Genomic DNA, 25,403 nt, shown 5'->3' with positions numbered 1-25,403 from the left:
CACTTTCCCAGGTGAATCTGTGAAAATGGAATTACCCGCTCAAATCTCACTCCCTCTCCCCTCACTATACTTACCTTTCGACGAACGGTTCTTCCCCTCCGCCGGTACGGGCGTACCATCTGTACCCCGTACTGATGTCTAGCCCAGCCCTGCGCTATGGATTTTGCTTGCAAATTGCGAGCACTCGTTGGTCAGCGCGGTCATGAGAAGCGCTTCTTAGCATCGTTAAATATAGTTAAAATGATGCGTGCAGCTAAGGAGTGGGTAATTGACGCAAAGCTTGATTAACAAGGATTTTGAATTTCGCTCGCAAATTGCAAGCACTCATTGGTCAGCGTGACCAATGAGAAGCGCTTCTTAGCAAGAAGCTGGCCAATGAGATGTGCTTCTTAGTCAGCGTGGTCAGGTGACTGCGCTGACCCATGAGTGCTCGCAATTAGATTTGAGCAAGTAATTCCATTTTCCAAAATTACTTAGCAAAGCAAACTTACCCTTTAACATCTGATTTACTGAACTGCAACTATTATAGATGATATTATATATTGATACCTGAAGTAAACATGTCACAAAAAAAGGTCAACTTGAGCCCACGTCTAAAGTGGAGGAACCAAGGTTGGCCTGCTTACACCTCCACACGCTCTACAAAAGTCCTGCTGGTGCCTTAAAATCCCTGGGCGCCCTATCATCTGTGTTTGTAGAAAATAGTTGATATTTGGTACAAACGGTTGAATCTGAGAGGGAGAGCGCGTTGTGCTTTATGATATGTGTTTGATTTAATGTGAGTTTGGCTGAACTCTACACACCCGCTGCTGGTACCACAGTGTTGTTCCATACAGTGGCCCTCATCATCCAACTTTGACAACTTCTGATAGCGTCAAAGACTGGCCCACTCATTTTTGTATATTGCTAATTTCTGTTGGCCAGTGAAGGCAACCATCATAGAGCAGGGCCAATAAGGAGGTGCAGTACGAACAAAGGTGTGGGCCAGCCTTCTAAACCATAATGAATTGTCCAAGCTGGGAGTTTTCAGGGGGACCAGTGGCACTTTGCAGAATACTGTGCATATGTGCCGACACCTCTAGTGCTTGCACTTTAGACACGTTCTTAAAGGAGAACTATGGGGTTAAGGCTTTTCCCCAAAGTTCTCCTTAGGCTAACGGGAGGACACAAACTAGCGTCCTCCCGTCACCCTAGGCTCAGTATACCGCGAGCTGTAGCTCGCGGTATACTGAGACGCCGCAGTATACCCGCGAGCTGCTGCTCGCGGTATACTGAGACGCTGAAGCGGGACAATTATGCCGGGATCCGCCCAGCTGCGTGAGTGACAGCTGGCTCTGCCTATCTAGAGGCAGAGCCAGCTGTACCCGCCCCCTCCCCCGTCCGTTGCGCCAGTCAGCGCTGGTGGATCGGTGCGGGGAGGGGGGAATTCAGCCCCTCCCCTGTCACGGCAGAGAGCCGTGACAGGATCGAGAGGTGAACGAACGCCGGTATGTGTTCGCTCACCTCCCGATCTACTGAGCCGACCTGTGACAGTCTCATTGTCACAGGTCGGCTAGAACTATGAGGTGAGTGAAAAGCACTCACCTCATAGTTCTCCTTTAAGTAAACTCTTTTATTTAGATTAGGGCTAGGCTTTTGGTCATCTGACCTCTCCTGAATGGGAGAATTAGAGGTCAGGTTGGCCTTTAGTCATATAGCTTCTGCTGATGGAGAGCCAATTGTAACAGTGGGGCTTTGGAGGATGCTGAAGGTACGTGCAAGCACTTCATACCTGCATCAGTTTTTCCTGAAAGAATGTCTTAAAAGTGAAAATGTGCTACATTGTAAGCTTGTAAATTAGACATCCTGCATAATAGCAAACACCACGAGATGCCTGTTATTGTCTTTATTAGCCAGTGGCGTGTTCTGACAACTCTCTGATTTAATTATACTCCATTACCAGGGTTTGTTTGTTTTTGTTTTTTAAACATTAGAAGTTTATTAAACAAATTTTCATGGTACACAAACAAAACAACACAAAAAATATAGAATCTGTATTATAAATTACATAGTGCAAAATACAAGTTTTCCAGGGCGGCTTAAGATAGAGAACACATTGGATAAAGATATTATGCAGAGGCACTCGGACACGTTCTGTAGATAGGCCAGTGTGGAGCAGGCTTACTTTGTGTTCAAGCGTTGCATTAAGTGGAAAAGCAAATCGTAAGTTATCATCCTCACCGTAACTAAATAACCCTGACCAATTATTAAGTCATGAGTAGCCTTCATAAGTGCAACAAGTTAAGAGTTCTAGCAATGAGGGTAAAGCCTGGGACTAACGGAAAAATAATAAGTGTAACAGAGATGAGTGATGAAAAGGAGGAGAAGGAAGAAAGAAGAGGAAGAGAAAAAAACGAGAAAAGAGAAGAAAGAAGGGGAAAGTCCAGAAGCACGTGTAGAAAGGCTTGTTTGTTTTTTGTTTTTTTTATTGTATATCTCAACTCCACCAACTACTCTCCTCCTGTCTAATCAGAGTGCCCTCGGATTACAGTAAAAGTGCAGCTTTCCTGGTGTAGTCTTTGGGGTTACGCTGTTAATTTGGCACCCGGGTCCAGCTCTGTGCATAAACAGCAATGACCTACCGCCATCCGTGGGGTAAAAGAAACCGACTTGTACACCCTTTACCACCACTAGTTCTCCACTCCATCCCCTTCCCCACCTTTACCTACCTTCTAGCCCTACTACACCTGGCCACTTCCTTCCTATCTCGCACCCACCCCTTTTTTCTTCTCTCTCTCTTTCCCTCTGTCTTCCCTCTCCCTCTCCCCCCAGGATACACCCGACACATTGATGCCAATAGCACCTCATAAGCAGTCTGCAATATTATTGGGGTGTTATGTTTTCTACCAGCTACCTCCCCCTCTCCCCTCTCCCACTAACCCTTAGGGAATGCACTTTAACGACCCCCTTCCGGGTGACCTCACGATGCCCTAACTCAACCAACAGTGTAGACCTATATTGCAATGTAGAGAAGTGAACACTACTGCCATATTTGTCCTGCTAGTTTGATGTTCTTTGCATGTATATTACTATAGGATGACGTACTGACACTGTATTGATACTATTGTCAAACCCTTGCGGGCACGAACATGTTTTACTTACATATGTCTGTTATCTATTTGTGAACTATGCAAAACCTTAAATAAAGAATTTATTAAAAAAATTAAAATAAACAGCAATGACAGCCGCTCGAGACAGGTTGCAAAACTTTATCCATAAATTAGTGCTGTGACCTGTACATAATGCCAGCTCGAGCAAACCTGCAACTGAGAAAAAAAATTGAAGTTATTCCTGTTCAACCCCATATTAACCCTTAATTTACACTAGTTTAATGAGCTGCAAACAAGTCACGTTTTGCTATATGGCCTAAGCAGCCACCCGCTCTATAGAGCAAAAGAACTTTCAGGTAAAAATAAAATTGAGTATATATATATGATCATTTAAAGCTGAGTGTGACTCAGTACCATGTAAAACTAGCAGTGACATCATCATTGTGCTGTACATAGCCTGTGCAGAGAGCGGAGCTGTAGGAGCGGAGCCCAGCAGGCCACATCCACCACAGGCTGCCTGCAGAAAACAACAGGAGGGGCGGAGACAAGACCAGTCACCCTGCACTAGGAGAGAGGACGGCAGGGACTGTCTTCATTACAGGAAGTTTCTGGACAGCAGAAAAGTTTCACACTGGATTACTGTACAGATCTAGAAGAAATACACAAAGCACACTGGGATTCAAGTTAGAACACACATGGCTATTGTATGTAGACAATACTGTATTTGCTTATGCCGGAGTTCAGCTTTAAAGGGAAGAAAAAAGAAGACAAGATCTCTTTAAAGAGACATCTGTCATTTTGTTCCTGAGGTTCATGTGAAGAAAGCACCCCTGTCATCCCTTTAGATGTGTCTGCAACCAGTCAACCTATCAGCAGACTGCACAGCTAAAGTCTGCAGCATCCAGTGGCCATCAGGGAGAAGCAGACACATCTAAAGGGATTCTGTGATGTGTTCTGTCATGTCATTTTTAAAAACAAGATCTGAGGCAGAAATCTGTGATGTTTACAAGTCCATCCCGCCAAACTCAAAATTATTTTCTTATTTTAATTTTAAATGAATGTTGATCAGGGGGCAACAAGGAAAGTATTATTTGTGTTCACTACACACCAGCTTTAAAGTAGTATTAAACTTTCAAATGTTTTTCAATAATGAATCCAGATCAAACAAATATACATTTCCCCAGCAATGTAGGCCTTTACATTTTTGTAAATGATCACTTACAATCATCATGTTTCTGAACAGCTGGTCCCAACTCTCTCAGCTCGGCTTCCCTGAACTTCCTTTCCAGTGCAAGATCACAAGGGACAGCAAAGTCTCCAGCAACTGTTAATCTACTAGCTTAGAGAAGGGTGAAGGGAGGAGATGGGACCGGGGGGGAAGAGAAGTAGCTAGATTTGCTGTGCCTGTGTGTTTGTGGAAAATGCTACATGTGCTCTCATAGGTTGGAGTTAGGATCGCACTACACAGAGGGGCCTTAACGATGCAGTGCGGCTTTCACATATTCTGCAGACGACATGTATCTAAAACCTTTGTTTTTAACCTTAGCGGTTAGACAGGTTTTTTTTTTTTGCATGCTGGCTGGTGAGTGTGCTGGTAAACCTTTTGCTGTTTTGTGTGTTTGTGGAGACACACAGAGCTTACTAACACACACGTGGGGTTTCAGGGTGGCTCCATAAGACACTGCAAGGTAAATGAGCCATCCTAAAATGGGATATTGGGACCAGTGCTCAGGGGACCAGCTGAATCTGCAGGAAACTGAAACTTTTAAACATCAAGAAGCAGCATCCATTGTAAGTGATTTAATCTGCAGTTGGAATAGCTTAAACCCCTTTTGACTTTATTATCACTTTAAGATAAAAAGAAAGTAATGTGTCTAAAAACAAAACAAAATGTAAAAAATGCACCGCATCGTAACTCAACACATATACGCTGAAGTGTGCCCTGTTGTGTGAATGTTTTTTAGCACACGTGTATTGTGTATGCCAAAAGCATAAGAAATCTCTAGGCAGCAGACCCGGAACTGTCTGCCTGCATGGTTTTCTTTCATGAATATGTATATATTGTTTTCACAATGATGTTGCTGTACTACATTTCCTGCCTCTTTCGTTTTTGTTTGCTTGAATCAGAATGTGCCATTTGTATCTGACTAAAAATTATCAATGCACATGCTGTATCATTAAAGTGACACTAAACTCAGGAGTTAAATCTTCAAAAACACATTCAAGTGGCTTAACTATTAACAAAAATGTATCTTATTTGTGTATCACTCGGCTGTAGATCCTCATATCATGGACTACAATCTCAATATACAAAGTAAACTAAATGTGAGATTGTAGTCCATCACCGGAGTGAGCTCGGAGTGGTGGCTATTTTACAACACACACCGGGACCATGGAGAACACAAGTAGCCCCCCTCCAGAAGGAAGGACAGTGTCAGCACCAATTCAGAGATGATTTGAGGATCTACAGCCAAGTGATACACAAATAAGATACATTTCTAATAGTTGAGGTACTTGAATGCATTTTTAATATTTAACTCCTGAGTTTAGTGTCACTTTAAATGATTCCAATAAAAATGTGAATTGCTAAAATTGACAGGGTTATTCACAAAAGGGTGAAGAATTTGGAGAAGGCCGGAGAAGTGAACAATCTAGGACAACATAGCTGATTCGGTTAAAAATTCTCCAATTCAGCTCACTTTCCAGTACAGCTATGTTGTCCTAGATTGTTCACTTCTCCTTCCTTCTCCAAACTCTTCACCCTTATGTGAATAACCCTGTGAATGTTGAAACATGTGAGTACCATACAACCGAGGCTAAATCCATCCCTATAAATTAAGAACCAGGCAACCAAGGATTCCACGTGTCCTACAATGCACTCCTCAGCTCCACTTTATTGGTATGCTAAGATCTTCCTTTATTTTTTCCTGAACGCATAAATAAATAATTGAACTCAATTACTTTTTATCTGTGATATCGCGCCAAGCAGCTCTTCTTGAAGTTTCAGCTGCGAGGTTCACAGAGATTAATCTACCACCTGGGAATTTTCAGTGTTGTTCACGCTCTTTATCAGCTCAGGGCACGGCGGAGAACAGGAAAACTCTGCCGACACATAGCTAATTGAAACCTGTAAGTGGCTTTAGCTAAAGCCTTCTAACTTGAATCGGATGAAACTGATATGCTCCAGGTCACATAAATAATGGCAGACAATTAAACATGTTCTCCAGAAATATATCCAGGTGGAGGTGTATTTAGAAAAAGAAGGTCTGGATGTAACTGACAAAAGAGAATCAACAAAAAAAATTCTTTAAAACTGGCATAAGTATTTTTGAAAGAACTGTTGAGATCAATGTAGGTATTGTTACAATCTGGTGCAGGTTTATAAATGGACCCGGCAGGCCCATGCCAAGGGGCACCTGTTTTTTAAAGTGGACCTGAGTTTAAAAAGTAAATATTTGTTATGTTATAGAAAATGTATTGTGCCTGAGCAGTATCCAGCAGTCTGGAATTCCTCCTCAATGCCAGATATGTGGATGTGCCTAGGAACTCCTGTGCCTACTGTCCCATTGGTGTATATCTGCAGTGTGAAATCGAAGGCACTGCTTCTTCTGACTGCTAGTCTCAGGACATTTGAAGTGAAATTTGGTGATATTACTACTTTGTTGCTCTAAGTTCTCATTGCAGAAGGCTCTGAGATGAGGAAGTAAAAGTCCTACCTCTACCAAGATGGCAATCTCCACACAGCGACACGGTGCAGAACAACACAGGGTTAGCCAGTAATGGGTGAAAGATTAGGTGCAGGGAGACCACAGGCAATCCTGGTGACTACTCCTTTGCCCTCTACCTGCTTTTTGGGATCATCTTTAGGAGTTAATTTCCTCTTTAACAAGCAGTAAAATTGGTCAAAACAAGCCCCGCTTGCCTCTGTAGCTGCAAGCACAGTGGATGAATTCATGCTCAAAGTTTATGTGACTTGGAAGCCTGCTAGCCTTTTACTCTACCAATGTAACAGGTGCATAAAGGGGGACAGCAGAGAACAGAGGTATGCGAGGGCTTGTTTTAAAGCTTATTTATTGCTCGTTAAGAATATGTAAAATCTTGAATGTCCATAGCCTGGCCACAGTTCTACATTAAAGAAGGAGTCTTACCTTAATGTCTACAGTATATGGTGCTTTCACAGAAGAATCCCATGCTTCTGTGTGTGCAGTAGAAGCGAGATCGAGATCGTGACAGCATAGGGTTACGATTCACCTATCTATTTACACGGCACAACCTCATCTTTTATATTTTTTTTAAAATGGCTATTATATTGTGTTTTTGTGCACTAAAAGTGTATGTTTTACTGAAATTTTGGGTTTGACAATCAGTTGAGCTAATATCTTGCAACATACAAATTTGCAACTGCCACCATTTTATTCTACAGGGTCAAATTATTTCCAGCCCTAAAATGTGGATTATAACATGTGTGCAAAAAAAGCGTAAAAACGGCTTCGGCAGAGAAAAGGTTAAATGTTGCTTTAAATGACATCAAATGCATATCAAAGGTCACCCCTTTGATCTTTATAGAAATTAGCAAATACAAAGTACCAGTAATGTTAAATTGTATCTCTGAATCACTCTTCCGAACAGTGTTTGCAAACACTGTTCCGAAGCTCCCTACTTACTACTGTATTACAGTAAATAAATCCTGCATATCATTTTCATAGCCAGGAATTGCCAGTAGGAACGGCGTAGGGAGCAGCAGGAGAGGAAAAGCAACAAGGCTTACTACATAACCTTCTATTCTTTTTTGTTAACGTCCAATTTTAATTTTTTTAAGTACAAGACAGTGTAATATTTTATTTAAATAAGCAAGCACCAGGGCTGTCACATGGAATGAGTTACATGCTCCTCTGTACCTGGAAGTACCTGGTGTTTTCTGGCTTCTTAATGCTGAACGAAGCAGCAGGAAAGTGCAGGAATAATGCTGGTAGAGAAGGGAGAATAAAAGGAAACCTGTTATTATGCACTGCATGGACAGAGCACCGGTTTCCTTTAATAGTATGCTGGCTTGTCCATGTTTATCTTCCTACATCTCAAAAAAAAAAAAGCCTCATATTTTACCCCTACTGACCTGTATATATCTCCAGTAATCCAACTGAATTACATTATGTTTATGTTTTGTAAAATAAGGTAATTTGGATCAGCTGAAGGATGACTGACATGTAATTCATAAGCTGTGCAGGCGTCTGGCGTTGTGGAAAAATGGATTTTCATCTTCATTCTATGGACGGTGCGCTGCTATACCTGATGACCTTCACGACAATCTCTGCCGGAGTCAAGGACGTTGTTTATGTTACCGCTACAAATGTCTGACAGATGCATAAACTGCAAATAATATCTGTAGGAGGTTTTCTTCTCGTTTATAATGGTCTTTTTTCCCCCCAGGCCCACTCATTTTTTACCATTGAAATATTTTGTAAATAAATAAATGCTATGTTCTCTATAGTGCTGTAATTTATACGTGGCTCAGTTTGCTGTGTAGCAATTCTGTTAAAGTAATAACATAGAACTACTGCACCAGAGAGTACTGCAATGTATCACAAGACTGTTATTAGGCGCTGCTCCAGCTAGGGCTCCCTGACCCCATAAATAATACTCCCCACCACCCTAAGCTAATTGCTGCAGCAATGAAAAAACGTATCTAGAAGCCCTTTTTGCTCCCCTAAATGTTTGGTCATGTGTCAAACCGGGTCCCAAGTCTTCTAGGACTACAGAGAGGGAGGGTCCTTCTTCAGCTGGCCACATCGCTGCCTGGCAGAAATAGAAACTTCCTATTGCTGATGATGGGGTCCTTTCATTCTCAAGGAAACTGCAGAGGAAAAGGGACTGGTTCAGCAATAGGCATGGACAACAGATCACCGGTCTCCACTCGCCAAGGCACAGTAGTGGATCACACCCTCCCCACCACATACTCCCCACCACCTTTAATTTCCGCAGCAATGAAAAACTTATCTGGAAGCCCTTTCTACTCACCTACAGTAAATGCTTGGTCACGCCGGGTGCCAAGTCTTCTACCTTTTGGACGACAGATAGTGAGGGTCCTTCTTCAGTTGACCACATCGCTGCCTGGGTGAAATCAAAACTTCCTATTGCTTCATTTGGTGGTAGTGGGGTCTCTCTTAGTCTGCTAGCAAGCAAAAAAAACATTAAAAAAAGTTACCAAATAGGTAAAAACTTACCTGTGTCTCTGCCGCTCGCTCCATGCTGAAGATCTGAAGATTCTCAAACGGCTGTGAAGGATCATGAGGCGGGCGCATGCGCAGAAGAGATCTTTGGCCGGGAGAAGAGGAGAGACACAGGGTAAGTCAATACCCGCAGCCGGGAGTGTGCACGTGGACAAACCCCATGGGACACAGAAGACACAGCAGTCTGGACCAGAGACCGCACCAGCACTGGAGGGATGCCTGAAAACTACTGGAAAGAAGAAGATGATTGGATCAAGATGAATCATTCAATATAAGTCCTTAGAGCAGCATTGTTGTGGTGTGTGTGTGTGTGTGTGTGGGGGGGGGGTTTTAATGTGACTTTAATCTCACTTTAAGGTACTCGAATTTAAGATTTTAGTGTCACTTTAATTATTTCTAAAGGGATGCCAACACTGCACCTTTACCCATTACAACACAGAAAGCCCACCAGCTGATTATAATGAACCCAGATCCCTCCCATGCAAGGATCAGTTTGGAAAGGACATGCTGCAACAAAGAGCTGCAACAACAGAAACGGGTAGGAAACTGGTTAAAATTCTGGCAATGTACACAGATCACCCAGACATTATTAATTTTTTTCTCAACAAAAGTGGAATTAGAGAGTGGAAATTTGTAGAGGAAAAAGGATTTGGGTCTAAAAAAGAACAGATGGAGATTATGTGCCTGACAAATGACAGCTAAAAATTGATTGGTTACTATGGGTCATACCTCCTTTTCCATTTGATGTCATTTTCATAAAGTTGCCCCTTTGTGATTACAAAGAACTGGCAATAATGTTTTTTAATTCATAAAAAAAAGATATTATGTATTATATATTATGTATATATTATGCGGACACAATACACTCCTTATCACCTGGATTATAATAAACTGCAATGTTCTCGATACACAATACACAGCTCAGTGTATGGCTCATTCATCTACTTCATTACATGCCCATAATGTTCTGCTCTCTTTATGTTGCTCGTTCCATTTTTCAGTCTCTCTGTGGTTTATGGTTTTCAATTTTCCATAGCAAAACCCACCTGATCAAATGAAGTGACGTTTCAATGGTTCGCTGTATATTTCTCTTTTCGGAAACTCCCGGCGCCCCCAGCTCAAGTCACAATGTATTCATTGAAGTAAAAGAGAAGGTGAAGGAGAAGAGATTGGAAGTGCTGGGTTGTGAACAACATAAAGCATGTTTGATTTTGGAAGCCATGCCAATGAAATAGGAGTAGATTAAAGGAACAGCCATCATGTTTGGAAATGAATGAGCAAATTCAGGAAATAAGCAGAAGCAGTCAGTGACTGAAAAATTGGTAATGCTATCGGGGGAATATCACAACCTCTCTAATGTGTATTGGTACTAACGTGACTGAGCACAATTGGGCGATATTAGACATGTGCGATTACATATAATACTAAAACTGAGGCTCCTAGACTTGAATGGCATTAGGGAGCTCCCGAATGGAATTTAGAAATTCGGATCCCGAATGCCATTTTGGTCTAGGACAGTGGTGGCGAACCTTGGCACTCCAGCTGTTTTGGAACTACAAGTCCCAGGAGGCATTGCAAGGCTCTAACAGCCACAGACATAACTCCCAGAGCCAGATGCATGTTGGGATTTGAAGCTTTGGCACAGCTGGAGTGCCAAGGTTCGCCACCAATGGTCTAGGAGATTCAGCTTTAGTATTAATATCAGTACAGGCAGTCCTCGGGTTACAAACAAGATAGGGTCTGTAGGTTTGTTCTTCTGCTACTTCGCTCTGCTCGGGGGGGGTAAGTCCGATCCGTCTAGGCGCCGAGCTCAGGACTCAACCGTCCTTCCTCGAGCTCCGCGCATGCGCCATGACCGACTGTAGGTTTGTTCTTAAGTTGAATTTGTGTGCAAGTTGGAATAGCCAACACTTTTTTGTTTTTGTTTTGGATAGCATAGGTAAGTGTTTACCCCCTGTAAAGTTTGTTTTGCTGTGTGTGCCCCTGTTCAGAAGATTTCCCCTCATCTTCTGTCCCTATGACAATTGGATTTTGAACATTTTGGGTTGTCGTGGAAACAATGATTGGTGATAAAGCTTCAGTGAAGACACCTTTTTCCCATGATCACTCTTACAGGAGTGAATTTCCCTTCCTAGGGGTAGATTTCCTCTCACTTCCTGTTGCCTCAAGGACAGGAAGTGAGATTAAATCTTTATAATGAGGATACAGACAGCATTAAAAACCTCACAGTGACCCCACAGTGAAGAACTAACTGTAATGAACATACAGTACTACAAACCAGACCCAAAAAGCCAGGCACTCCTCGTCGGCACAAGCACGGTAGCATTACAACTACCCTTGATGTGCAATAATAGCCTCCATTTGTAAGTAGGAGTTGTATGTAAGTCGGATGTATGTAACTCAGGGACTGCCTGTTAAACTCAACCGAAACAAACAAAAAATTCAGATTCTGTCCGAATCCAAAACCCGAACCGAATTCAATTTCAAATCCGAATACCGAAATATCCGAACCCAACTTAATTTTTCCGCAGCTTACATGTCTAGGAGACATTATATTAACATCCTGGCATTGTGACGCTTCACCCCTTTCTGCTAAATTCTGTCTAAATAGGTGCACTGCTGCTCATAAAACAGAAAGGGAATAAATTGCCAGCTGTAGCAACCAGCCTTCAGCCTTTGCCATCTGCTGCACACCTGGCCTCACTCACTTAAATGGACTTGAGAACATTCAGTCAATGCCTGATTTTAGGTGTGCGGGGGGGGGGGAGTTGAAGGACGCACGGACGGACCTATGCTTATGGACAGCTATGCACAAAGGGTGGTCTTTCCAGCTGGACATTTCTTGAGTGCACAGCACAGGTGATCCCAAAATCCCATAGAATACATCTCTGGGTGAAATTGGACATATAGACACTGCGCAGCTGAGGATTTGTTGAACCCTAATAAAAAGATAAGTGCTCATATAGTGAATTAAATGTATTTGTTCCTTCGATGGTGGTTCCCCTCTCCCAGTGGCCCTGCCAGGCATGTAGGATGTCAGAGGGTCCTTTGGGACTTTTTTTCCACACTTAGGATCCAGGCGCTACCACTAGTCATATACATCCCACAAAACCAGATCTACTTACCTTGTATCCCCTGAGGAAGCACTCAGCGAAACACATTGGGAAGATGCATAATATGTGAAATAGTTGATTATATGTAGCTATTAATTATGGTCAATTAATAATATGTGATCATGTACTGAAATGAGAACAATCAAGGTAGACTGGGGAAAATGTGGGATTTGTTCACTGTTTTTATGTATTTTAATGTGATTGAAGTTACTAATAAAAATTTACATCTGAATTATATATAGGTATATGTGTGAGAAGTGCCTTTTTAGAAACCCCATAGCTATTTGGATATGTTTTCTATATGTGCTTACTACTTGTCTGACTGCTCTCTTGTTTCTTGATCTTTTTTCCATTAAGACTCAGATTTGACTGCACACCTGGTCTTGCGCAAGAGTGGTTAAAAAGACTCCAGAACATTCAATCAATGCCTGATCATAGGTGTATGTTCACTACCTGTCTGCCAGCTCGCTTGCTTCTGGAACTGTTTCCCGTTTAAGGTGCCCATACACCTTGCAATCATCGGGCGAAAATTTTCGTACGATGAATGAACCGTCGTACGATTTTCGTGCGGCGGCTCCATCTTGCCCTGACCATCGCACAGTTCAATTAGCGGTCTTTAGCAGAAATCACGTGGACGAATTTCGTTAATCGACCGCACAGATTTTCGTTTGCGCATGTGCAGTGTTAATCGTACAATTTGTGACATACAGAAACGCCACAAACCTTGCGAAAATCGTACGATTCCACAGACGTTTTCTAACCTGCTGGAACGTCAAAAGTCGTACGTTTGTACAGTATTTGCGGTTGTACACTGCCCATCAACCTTACGAATATCGGCCGAAAACGCAATCGCAAACTAAATTCGGCCGATATTCTTAAGGTGTATGGGCACTTTAAGATTTAGACTTTCCTGCACACCTGGCCAAGCCCAAGAGTGCTTAAACAGACTTCAGAACATTCAATCAATGTCTGATCATAGGTGTGTGTTCACTACATGTCTGTCTGCTCGCTTGCTTCTGGATCTGTTTACCAAATAACACTCAGATTTTCCTTGGTTACTGCTTATGCCCGCTGCCTGCCCTGACTTTTAGCTTGGTCTCTCCATAAGCTTGCCTGCCCTGACCTCCAGCCTGCCTCACTCACTTCCTGATTTGTGATTCAGTACTTAATTCGGTTCTACCTGCAAGTTTGGTGTCACAGTCCAGTAACTTTTTTAACTTTTAAAAACTCTGCCAGTGCAGAAAATGACCTCAGAAATGCACTCTTACATTCCTATGGTGGGTTGACAGCACACAGCATTTTTGTGGACTGAGTGGTGTCAGCCCTCCACAACTTTCTTTTGCTAAACTACTTATTCCACCCCACTGTCTTTATCTCCAAAGTATAGTGACTAACTGACGTTTAGTTCCAAGATAGGAACTGGAAGGGCTAAATATACTCTTTGAGATAACACAGTAAGTATGGAGAGGACACAGAACAATTCTGTATTCCTGACAGGATTAACAAGTTTCTTTTGTTTAGTGGAAATTTGATATTAACTCAGGTATTTAATATTGCTGATATTAATTAGCAAATAACAATAATAATAATAATAACAACAATAATAAAAATAACAATAATAATAATATTATGCAGTAGTTAAAGTCTTAAAGGTTGCAGAGCAATAAAAGAGATATCAAATGCTTCAGTGGTATATTTAACAACTTCTTTGTTAGAGTTTGCATGCACTTGAAGTATTTGATTAGTTTGTCCTTTCCTTTTAATTAATTAACGATTGCTTCTGACAGGGTTTTACAATATTCTGGTACCCAGCTGACCGAAACAGACAGGAAAACACTACCCAATGTTTTCCAGTCCAAGCCAATGTTCAATCTTTTGCTGGCCTGTCTATGTTTTCTCCTTGTGTCTCCTAAATGCCTAGTCTTTTCTCCTACTGACCTACATAGATCTCCAGAACATCAGGATAGTAAAGCAAAAACTAATTGATGAACACACAACACTGTTCTCTCAGCTTGTTTCTTGTAAATATACTGTGGGGAATTTATCATAGCAATTGCGAGTGTTTGAACTTGCACAGAATATATTTGCACCAGATTTATCAAGCTAGCGTAATGTTGTTGATAAATGAGTTTTAATAGACTCCAGGAAAGACTTGTAACTTCAGGCAAAAAGCTTAACTGTCGCATCTTGAAGAAGTGGTCATGGGGACTTCTTAAGTTGGGATTGTTTTCTTGATGATGGTGATGCTCCAGTTTCAGACAGCCCAGTGCAGATGAAAACATGTGCAAAAAAGGTGCAAAAAACATGCAACTGAAAAAGTAGTGCAAGCTCTGAAGAAAACAGGTGCAAAACACGTACAAAAAAACATGCAGTTGAAAAAGTAGTGCAAGCTCTAAAGAAAACAGGTGCAAAACACGTGCAGTTGGAAAAGTAGTGCCAGCTCTGAAGAAAACAGGTGCAAAACACGTCCAGTTGGAAAAGTAGTGAAAGCTCAGGTGAAAACAGGGGCACATGTTGAAAGACAGATTTGCACATGAAAAAAAGAAATGATCTAAGAGGGTAAAACTGGCGCAATTGCTTTGATAAATTCCCCCCCATTGTATTTGCATGCAGGACGCAGGATTGCCTGTTGGTGTGCCCATCACTCCCCATGAATGTGCTTTACTGTGTAGAGGATTACATGGGATTGTACTTCCCATTGACACCCATCATATCATAACAATAAACCTAAATAATAAAGTAAAACACAACAATGATTGTGGAATAACTATAGACCGCGGGGCCGTTATTGGGTTTTAATCAATGTAACCAATAAATAGACTTTAACCTTTATTACCAAACAAAACCACTGTTAACCATTAACAGACCAGCATGCTTAGTCACTACGACTCAAGCAGCAATAACTTACATCAACCAAATTACCTTTACCAACCACTGTCCTCCCACAAAGTGGGCAGCATTACCCAAACTGTTAACCATTAACAGACCAGCATGCTCAGTCACTACATCTCAAGCAGCAATACTACCCCATAAAGATTGACAGGAACATGGGAAAGTAGAGCATAGGGGAGGGTGGGCAGGGAAGCAGGTGAAAAGATCTGAAAGGAATTCTGAAGCTAATCCAGAGGTGAGCCCAGCTGGTAGTCCTGAGGTAACCGTTGCCACTGTCCAGTGACAAGAGTGAATATAGAGGTGAAAGGTTACACTCATTGGTCAGCTGTTTTCCCGCCAAAAGTCTGTCACCAATCCTGTGTTCAGCTGACTAAAGGTCTGTCCAGCAACTGAGGTAAATAATCCTAGCAACAGCAGGCAGAAACACAGTAACCTGAAAGACAAAGCAGAAAGAACCAGCAAAGCAGTCCCAGAGAGACATGTACTGAACAGTTACCCCACACCTCTATTTGAATATAAATAGTTTTAAAAAACACATGAGTGATAGGGGTGACAATCCCATGGGGCCACTTTTCTTATTTTGCTTTTGTGGCCTAACAGGAGGCTGATACCTAGAATGCATTCACTCCTCCATGATAAGGCATTGGAAACACAGGACAGCACGCTGACATCAACTCATGTGCACTGTAATGCCCACTGGAATACACTTTTCTTCATGTGCATTGACGTGTGTTTTTACACTCAGTTGCTACTTGCGTTGACATGCATTTTCGTTTGTTTCCCTAGACTTCAATGAAAAATGAATGTGCGTTAAAGAATTTATTAATAATTAGGGTTAAAAAGGTTTAAGTGCTTGTTTGTGTCTAGGTGCTAAAATAACAAAGATATACTCACCCCAAGGTCTGAGCTGGCCAGCTGTCACAGTGCTCCCTCCAGCCTGTCTCCCCCTCCCTACAGCATTGGAATCTTCCTCAGTGTCCTCACATCAATACACATTGTACAGAACGTGATGATTTATGGGACCTTATACCCCATACAGAGAGACATTCCAGGGGTCGGCTTTGTGCTTCAGGTGAGTCTAACTTTGTTTTTCTTTAACCCAGACACAAACAAGCACTTAACTCTCGCAGTGCCAGGGTACTGTATGCCATACTTATTTTAAGCGTGCACCACTGGAATGCTGTGGTGTGAACCGGTCCTATCCATGATGAGGCAAATTGCCTTGTCAGGCTGTGCTCGAAAAAAAACGGCCAGCACAGCCTTATCCCAAATGGTGTGAACAGGCTCTTAAACCGTATCAATAATGAATCAATAAATAAAGTTTGTCCCATCCGCTGTTACTTTCACTTTTGCTGAAGAGCTTGCTTTGCATATATATGTGGAGAGAAATAGAAATGAGGGTATGTGAAAAAATAAAGTGTCCCCCTTTCAAGTTTATTAGAAAGAAATACGTATTGAATACTTAGCTTGATACGGCATAATAATCTATATATGTTTCTTTTACTGTTAACACTACTGACTGGTTAATGTTTCATACACCTGTGAGTATTTTTATTACCAAATGTCATCTTGCTGTATTACATGACTTGACTTTAATGAAGAAATATTGAGATGAAAAAAATAAAGTGATACTATCTTTACAGGTATTAAACCCATACAGTTACCAGAACACAATATTGTTTGCTATGGAGGTCCTTAAAACTACTTGCATTGTAAAATGCATTTAAAGGGTTATTAAACCTTCAGCGGTTTCTGCATATACAGTATCTATTGTTAGCAAGCAGTAGATATATGCAAAACGATTAAATTTTTCTTATTTTTTAAAAAAAAGAGTTAATACTTACCTGTGTCTCCACCGTGCGCTCCTGTCCGAACATCTGAAAATGTATTGGGCGGCCGCAAAGGATCTTGGGGTGAGTGCATGCGCACTTCAGATGTCCGGCCGGGAGAGGAGGAGAGACACAAGGTAAGTCTATAGGGCAGCGTGCACCCGCACAGATTCCGTGGGACATCAGAGAAGAGGAGGACAGAGGAGTCAGTGCTGGATCAGAGACCAGCACCAGCGCTGGAGGGACAGCTAAAAACTATAGGAAAGAAGAAGATAAACGGATTAAGAAACATCATTTAAGGTAAGTCCTTACTTTAGGACTGTGTGTGTGTGTGTGTGTGGGGGGGGGGACTTTTGCCCTTAATGTCACTTTAATGATGTGTAATGAGGACATAACTGCATTATGTGGCTTAGTTTTTTATACCTGCCTGGAGTTTTAATTCAGATTCACACGTATGCATTTTATTTCCCTCAGATTGATTTTCCATTGAAATCAATAGAAACACATCGAGATACAGTACATATCAACACATTTTAACATGCATTGTTGTGCACTTTATATTGAATGTCAACATGCATCATAACCTTATATTGGTGCGCTTTGATGCATGTCATGACACACATCCTAATGCATGCTTTGAGATACATTTCAATGCTTTTCCATTGATTTCAATTGAAAATGGATTAAAAGAGTTCTAAAGTCTCAGAATATACTATCCTGTTATAACATCAGCATTGTGATAGGAATACATTCTATAGTTGGTTTTGATAATGTAATCAAAGCTTACTTAAAAAAAATACTTTTATGTAGTGAGTGCCGCCTTCTGTCTGTCCATCACTTTCAGCAACTTCCTGGATTCCCAGTGTGCTTTGCGTCTCTTTCTCTGCCGCTTAACGCGTCACTTTCAGCAATCTTCATTTCTTAAGACTCCATATCCCACCATGCATTGCTAACAGCAAGCAATGATAATCTTACATTTTTCAGACATTGAGTTGTAGTTCAGAAGGCAGACTCTGTGAGAGTTGTGACACGAGGAAGTGCGTATTCACACGGCTGAGTGAAATGATGTCATTAAAGATGCTGAGGGCCCACCCACGACCCGGAGTGTCGGATGAAAGAGGAGAGTGATGGATGCAGGGTGACCGAAAAATAAGGTAAGTAAAAGTGCTTTGTAATGGCACCCTAGGAAACAAGTCAGTTTACAAACTTCTAGATGGAAATGGTTATTAGGAGTGGGATAGAACGTATGGAGATTCAATATAGAAATACAGATTTATTTTTATTTTTTCACCATAGATACCCTTTAAGCAAAACCACAATGGTGTGAATCCCGCCATAATGCAACATTTTTATGCTGTACCAGAATCGACCTTTCATACAACAGAAACAAATAAAGAGAAATCAGACAGACACAGTAAAACTTTACAGATGATTTGAATATCAAGTAACACAGCTGCGTATGTTTTAAGTAATAATCCACCATTTTCTTACTGAATACAAAGTGATGAATATATACAGAATGTCCTTTAGCATTAGCTGATGTGAAAAACTTCTGTCACAAGTCAGACTAAATCGTCTATTTATATGACGGGAAGTGTGATGCTTGCTAATTAAATGTTAACTGCATTTCTGGGTAAAAAAAAATAAAAGAATCTGATGGGAAACACGATGAGGCGAACCTACGCAATACACAAATTACATTCAAGAACCTTCAGCCTTCAGCCCCTGAGGTTTATGTTAGCCAGCAACATAAACCTCATTGAACTCTGTTTCTATCCTAGACTTCTATTGAATGGATAATGCATTCTACAATACTAATCGGGATCCTGAGTTGCATAGGGTTAACCATGAGTTGCATAGTGTTACTGGTAATAGCCAGCAATTTCCAGTGCTGATTGCTGGAGAACCAGAGCACGGGCAGAATTCAAACATGGTGCTATCCATTTATTAAGGTACAAATGTTATATGGCGCGTAACCTTAACACATGTACCTGAATAAATACACAGCACCATGACTTCTGTCCATGCTCTGGTTGTACAGCAATGGACGTTGTAAAACTGATGGCTATTACCAGCAACACCATGCAACTCATGAGGGTTGGGGGCTCCTAGATGGCACTCAGGAGTACATCCTCAAATCATCCCTGAATTCATGCTGACACTGTCCTTCCTTCTGGAGGCTGGCTACTATTTTCCCCCATGGTCCCTGTGTGTGTTGTAAAGTAGCCGCCGCTCCAAGATAACCTTCCCTTAATGAGCCAAATCCTCCTTCACTTGTGTCTCACACACTCCCACTCCCAGACACTGCACCTCACGGTGGGAGGGTTTTAGAAACAGAAGCAGTGCTGTCAATTCAGAAAGCAGAGGGCACGGCTGAACACTGATAGACAAGCTACGGGCTTATAAATCAGAAGTGACAAAGATGTTGGCAAAGCTCCCTGCAACATTGTTTCATCCCACTATAGTACAAGCAGGCACAGGATACATGAGAGTGGCAGATCTGAATTCAGGAACAGTGGAGCATTGTTGCCACCCCATCATAGGAAGCTGCATTAGGTTGACTTCACTGGCAGGATCAATAAGTATTTGTGAACCTTTGCATGGGGATTCAAGGAAAACTGCACGTGCAGATGCACTTGTGACTAATTCTTGCTGCACTTGTTTTAAATGGAAGGCCATAATTCTACTTTAAATACCAACTAAGAATGTTAAAATAATGTCAGAATCCCCAACTTTTATCTCATGTTGGTACCACATTAGAAGAAGCGAGACATCATGTCTTTTGCTGGGAAATTTCCACAACCGCATATTCTTTATTGCGCTTACTGGTTGACGGCTTTCTCTTTGTAAAAACAATCATAATAAATCTTCAAAATGTGACCACGGCAGGGGCAGTGCAGTGAAGAATTCTTTTCAATGCATGAAGTGTCAGAGTGAAAAATTATGACTTTAAGAATCAGTGGGATTTCAAATTACACCCAGTGGGTCTTTAAATTACACTTGTGTACCTGTGAACAGAAGATAGATCCATCACATATTTGTTTTAGAATTAATGTCCAGACTAACAGCAGACACTAAAAGACACTTGTCATTACCTTTGTACCTTTTATGTGCGCCTCCCTGGAACTACATTGACTTCATTACTAAGAGTTTGACTTACCTGACTATGACTAAGGGGTCTATTTATGAACAATTCGTAGGGCCCTTTGCCCGGCGAACATCTGTGAACGTTCGTTTTCTGTATTATGTCATTCCTATGCTCCTCAGCTCCTTCTAGTGGCCGTAATGTAGTATTACATGACAATACATTCGAACTGGAAAATAAAATTTATTAAACCCATTTGTTTTCTGGCATTATTCTGCTAAATGAACGTTCACACGAGGAGGGCCCTGTGAATTGTTTATAAATTGACCCCTTAGTCTTGCCAATTGCCATTCATTTGCATTAGATCTACTTGTAAGGGACCCTACCACCAGTTCTGACTTTTAAATTATAATGCTTTTTTTGAACAAAGCTAAAATAGTACATCCTTGCATTGATTTATTTAGCACAGAACTCTGGGCAAAATGGTTCTCAACCCCTGCAGAGCTTAAGAGCGCGTCTGTGTCTAGGTGCTAAAAACAAAAAAAGTGATACTCACCTTATCCTGAGTCGGCTTGCTCTTAGAACAGTCCCTGGAGCCTCTCTCCACCTTCTCTGCAGCAGTCTAAGAATCTCGCTGATCTCACTGCAAGTGGCCGGAGCCAGCCGTAAGATCACGGCTGGCTCCGCCCAGCGGTCAGAAGCAGGCCGAGCGGCCGGCCGGCTTTGGCTTTCAGCACGTGAGTGACATTCACCGCTCTCTGCAGGGACATGATCGAGAAGTGAGCGAGCGACGGTATGCATTTGCTCACTTCCCGATCTATTGAGCCGACCTGTGACAGTTTCATTGTCACACGTCGGCTCGAACTATGAGGGTGAGTGATTTTCACTCACCTCATAGTTCTCCTTTAAAGGGGTTCTAAACCCTCCGTTTTTTTTGCGGCAAAAAGTAAAAAAAAACAAAAAAAAAACGCTTTAACAGCGGTTGACACTTACCTTGTTTTGGCTGCACACTCCCGTCCGAGAAAACGAAACTGTTCCGGCGACCGCAAATCATTGGGGCAGGCGCATGTGCAGTTCAGATTCTCGGCCGGGAGACGAGCAGAGACACAAGGTAAGTCTATGGACGCGTGCACCCGCATGCAGACACCGCTGGATCGGAAGTGCCTGCAAGCAGAGAGGAGTCAGCGCTGGATCGCAGAGCCGCCGCACCGCTGGAGGGACAGATGAAAACATCAGGAAAGAAGAAGAAGATCGGATTAAGAGACATCATTTAAGGTAAGTGCTGACATTAACATGGGGGGGGAGGGGAAAAATGTATCCTTTAATGTCACTTTAAGTCATCATGTTGTATACATGTATAGGACATGAGGATGCTGAGGGACATACTATTGCTGCAGCGGTGGAGACAGGCTTAAGAGACTGGAGTAACTGCCAGCTGGCTCCGCTTGGGGTGAGTTTAACTTGTTTATTAGCACCTAAAAACACACAAATTTAACTCATTCGGGGTTAGACCCACTGCAAGGGTTAAGAAAGATTCTGCTCGCAGTTCTGCTTTAACATTAGCTACTTTGTTTCTTGAATTACAATAGTCAATTAAGAGTCTGACACTTCTGTGAGTGTCGGATCCTACTGACTCCCGGATTCCCTTTGTCACTGCTCCCTGTAAAGCATTCTGAAGCTGTAATGGCCACATGATGAATACATTCTAATGTCGACGTTCTCCTGTCATTATCAGCGCTGTCATTATAAGCGGAGGGAGCTTTATAGGGAGCTGCAGCCACAACCGCACACAAGAAACTCTTGGGTCTCACAGAGATAGAGAGATCTCTGATCAATCTGAAAGAAGAGTCGGTCACTACTGACCCCACTTCGGAGAGACCCCGGAGTCCCGTATGTGTTGTAGTAGCTGCACCTCCATGCAAACATTTTCTCTGATACTAATGGTGCTGATTGTGACAGCGAAGACTCCTGCAGAGAGAAGTGACATGTCAGCCGGGGGGCTGTCAGTTAGTAGGAATTAACACTTGCAGAAATGTGAGACTCCTGTTAACTTTCCAAGCGTTGTAATTAAAAAATGAAGTAGCTAATCAGAGAAAAATCAACACTAATGCATTATTTACATAATATATTTACATATTTACATACTGTATATTTAACATTTTAAAATCAGTCTGAACTGGTGACAGGGTCTCTTTAATTATTTTATAATGATTGCATGATTTAACTAAATGGTATTTGTTTTTAAAATTCATCTTAAGCCCAACTTTAATACCTGCAGTTGTGCAGAAAAACATTTCTGGGGACTGTAATTTTTCCTTAATATAGTAAAAAAATAAAACCCCCAGTGGTGAATAAATACCACCAAAAGAAAGCTCTATCTGTCCCCAAAAAAGGGTATAAAATTCATTTCAGTACAGCGCTGCATGACGGAATAAATGTCAGTTAAAGTACCGCAGCGCTGAATACTGAAAAATGGCCTGGATGGGAAGGGGGTTTAACACCGCGGATGTCAACTGGTTAAAGTGTAGGTCTAGCCCAGGGGTAGGCAACTCCGGCCTTCCAGCTGTTGTAGAACTACAAACCCCATGAGGCATTGCAAGAGTGACTGTTACAGGCATGACTCCCAGAGGCAGAGGCATGTTGGGATTTGTAGTTAAAGCACAGCTGGATTTTCGGAGTTGCCCACTCCTGGTCTAGCCAAATCTTTTTTTCTTAGTTTTGGTTAGGGGGAGGTTAGAACCCCTATGCTAGAGAGATTTACCCTCACTTCTTGTCCTGCTGATGTTCTACCAGACAGGAAGTGACGGGAACTCTCTAACAGCAACACAAAAATAAAAATGTTGGAAAATGAGAAAAATGAAGCCGACACAAAAGCAGACAGGGCTTTTATTCCTTCCCCACCACATCTAAAAAGAATAACTTTTTTAGATTGGTATGCACTTGGAGAGCCTTGCTGGCTGGCAACCAGATGAAGAAGAACTGCTTTGCTATTACTTCTGGTGTATTGGTCCTCCCCAGTGGTGGTTCCTCAAGAACCGGCCGAAATGCGCACAGTGGGTGCTGCTATTGGCACCCTTTCGGCCGGTATCCTTTTGATCGAAGGAGCCGGCTGGAAAATCTTTGTAAGATCAGAGTCGGCAGCCAATGAGCTGCCAATTCTGTTTGTATATTCTGACAGCAGCCGGCGGCCACTGTCAGAATACAATGCAAACAGTGAGGATCACCCAGTTGACACATTTGTAGTGTTGATGGAGGAATCCACTCTATTTTCTTTCCGCAGGCTGAACAAGAAAAATAGAGCATTGTATGGCCAGCCTTTTACCATTTCTCCTGCACAGACTCCCCACTGTGCCCTAGATCTACTTCTGGGCCGAGGGATCACTTGTTCAGGAAATGCCCCAAACTGGTTTGCAAATGGCAGGAAGTGTTAGTTAATTTTAAAGAATATCTAAACCATAAAAAAAAACATGTATATATTGCAGATTACCAGTCTGTAGATGTGGTGGCTTTATTAGTTTCCTTTTTTTAGGCATTTGTTCTTTTATTTTCCCCATGTGATCCTGCCAGTAATACACTTACTGTCCTAGAGTTGCTATGCTCACTCACTCCACTGTGTCTATGGAGGGAGCCATGCCTGTCACCCAGGCTGCTCTAGGGTTGCCACCTGTCCAGGATTCACCCGAACAGTCCGGGTTTTGAATGCTGTGCCAGGGTTTCATGGCAGCAGAAACCCAGACACAAGATCTCAGGCAGAAAGGGGCAACCAAAATTAAGATGGGGGCTACTGGTCCCCCACTGAAAATAGTCTCAACTGTGATATTTACATATGAATGGGTGGCGCTACATATGAATAAGCCACGGCACATTCTACCAAAAAAATGTATTTGCGTCGCTAGAGTGTTCAGGTTTCGCATGAAGAAAAGGTGACAACCCTAGGCTGCTCTCCTGATTCAGACTACAAATAGGACTTCCCCTATTGATCCTCATTACAAGTTGGGGGGGGGGGGGGAGAAAAAGTTTAAAAAAAACACCTTTTTTTTAAGAAGTTTACAATAGACAGCTTGGAAGTCAGATAACAATATTTGTGCTTTCAGTTCCGCTCACAGGGAGTGATAAGGACACAATGTTTCTGGTGGTATTTTTCTTCACTTGCTGAAAATGTTCTTAGCCTAAAAAAGAAAACAAAGGCATCCACCACATGTAAGGACTAAAAAGCTGCAATATGTTAAATTTTTGTTCTTGGGGTTTGATATGCTTTAATGGTGCTTTCCATCCTCACTGCCCCCCTGACCCAACAATGGGAATCCTTGAAATTGTACAACCTACCATTGAAGACCCAAACTTTCAAATCGCAGTAACTAGAGCAGTGAACTTGACCAGCAAAATGAAGAACATTGGCCCTCCTCCCAAACCCTCAAAAAAACAATGGTGGATAGAAAAGCTATCCAGTACCGAGGAAACGTAACCTATACCCACAGAGAATGCTCTCGAAATTTTGAGAAGATTTGGAATGGATGGATTGATGACCCTGCTCTCCCACTCTGTGTGTTAAGCTGCCCATGCACCTTACAATTATCTGCAGAGTTTCTGTGGTCAGATGGAAAAGGTGCAACAGATTCCTCCATCTATACTTAACTGTGTGGATGGAGGAATCTCCACCTGGGCCAATCTGTTGCACTTTTTCCATCTGACCACATAAAATCTGCAGATAATTGTAAGGTGTATGGGCACCTTCAGTCATGCATAGAATATTTTCAGACCATGGTGTATAGAGCCGTAGTTGATTTTGTGGCAGATTATTGCTGCCCATGATAAATATAAAAACACAGAAAAATGTTATTTGACAACAGCTGCTTTATTGAAACTTTCTCGATGTTCACAACCACAAGGCCCCATTCACACTGAGCGATTTATCGAGCAATTTTTGCAGCGATATCACTCATATTTCCACGCGATATTGCTCTATGTAGCTTCTCCAATCCATTTCAATTGAGCTGTTCACATCTCGTCGCTCAATATCGCTCAATATCGCTTGTAGCTCCTACATGACACTTTTTTAGAGCGATTTCGAGCGATTTTGCTCCTGATTGCATACGGCCCAATAGGAAAAAGTTGCTCAATATCGCTCAATATCACTCATATAAAATCGCGCGGAAAATCGCGTGATT

Source organism: Nanorana parkeri, unplaced genomic scaffold (genome assembly GCF_000935625.1).
Source record: "Nanorana parkeri isolate BGI_ZX_2015 unplaced genomic scaffold, ASM93562v1 scaffold599, whole genome shotgun sequence".
Taxonomy (NCBI): Eukaryota; Metazoa; Chordata; class Amphibia; order Anura; family Dicroglossidae; genus Nanorana; species Nanorana parkeri.
Note: the sequence above shows the minus strand (reverse complement) of the source record.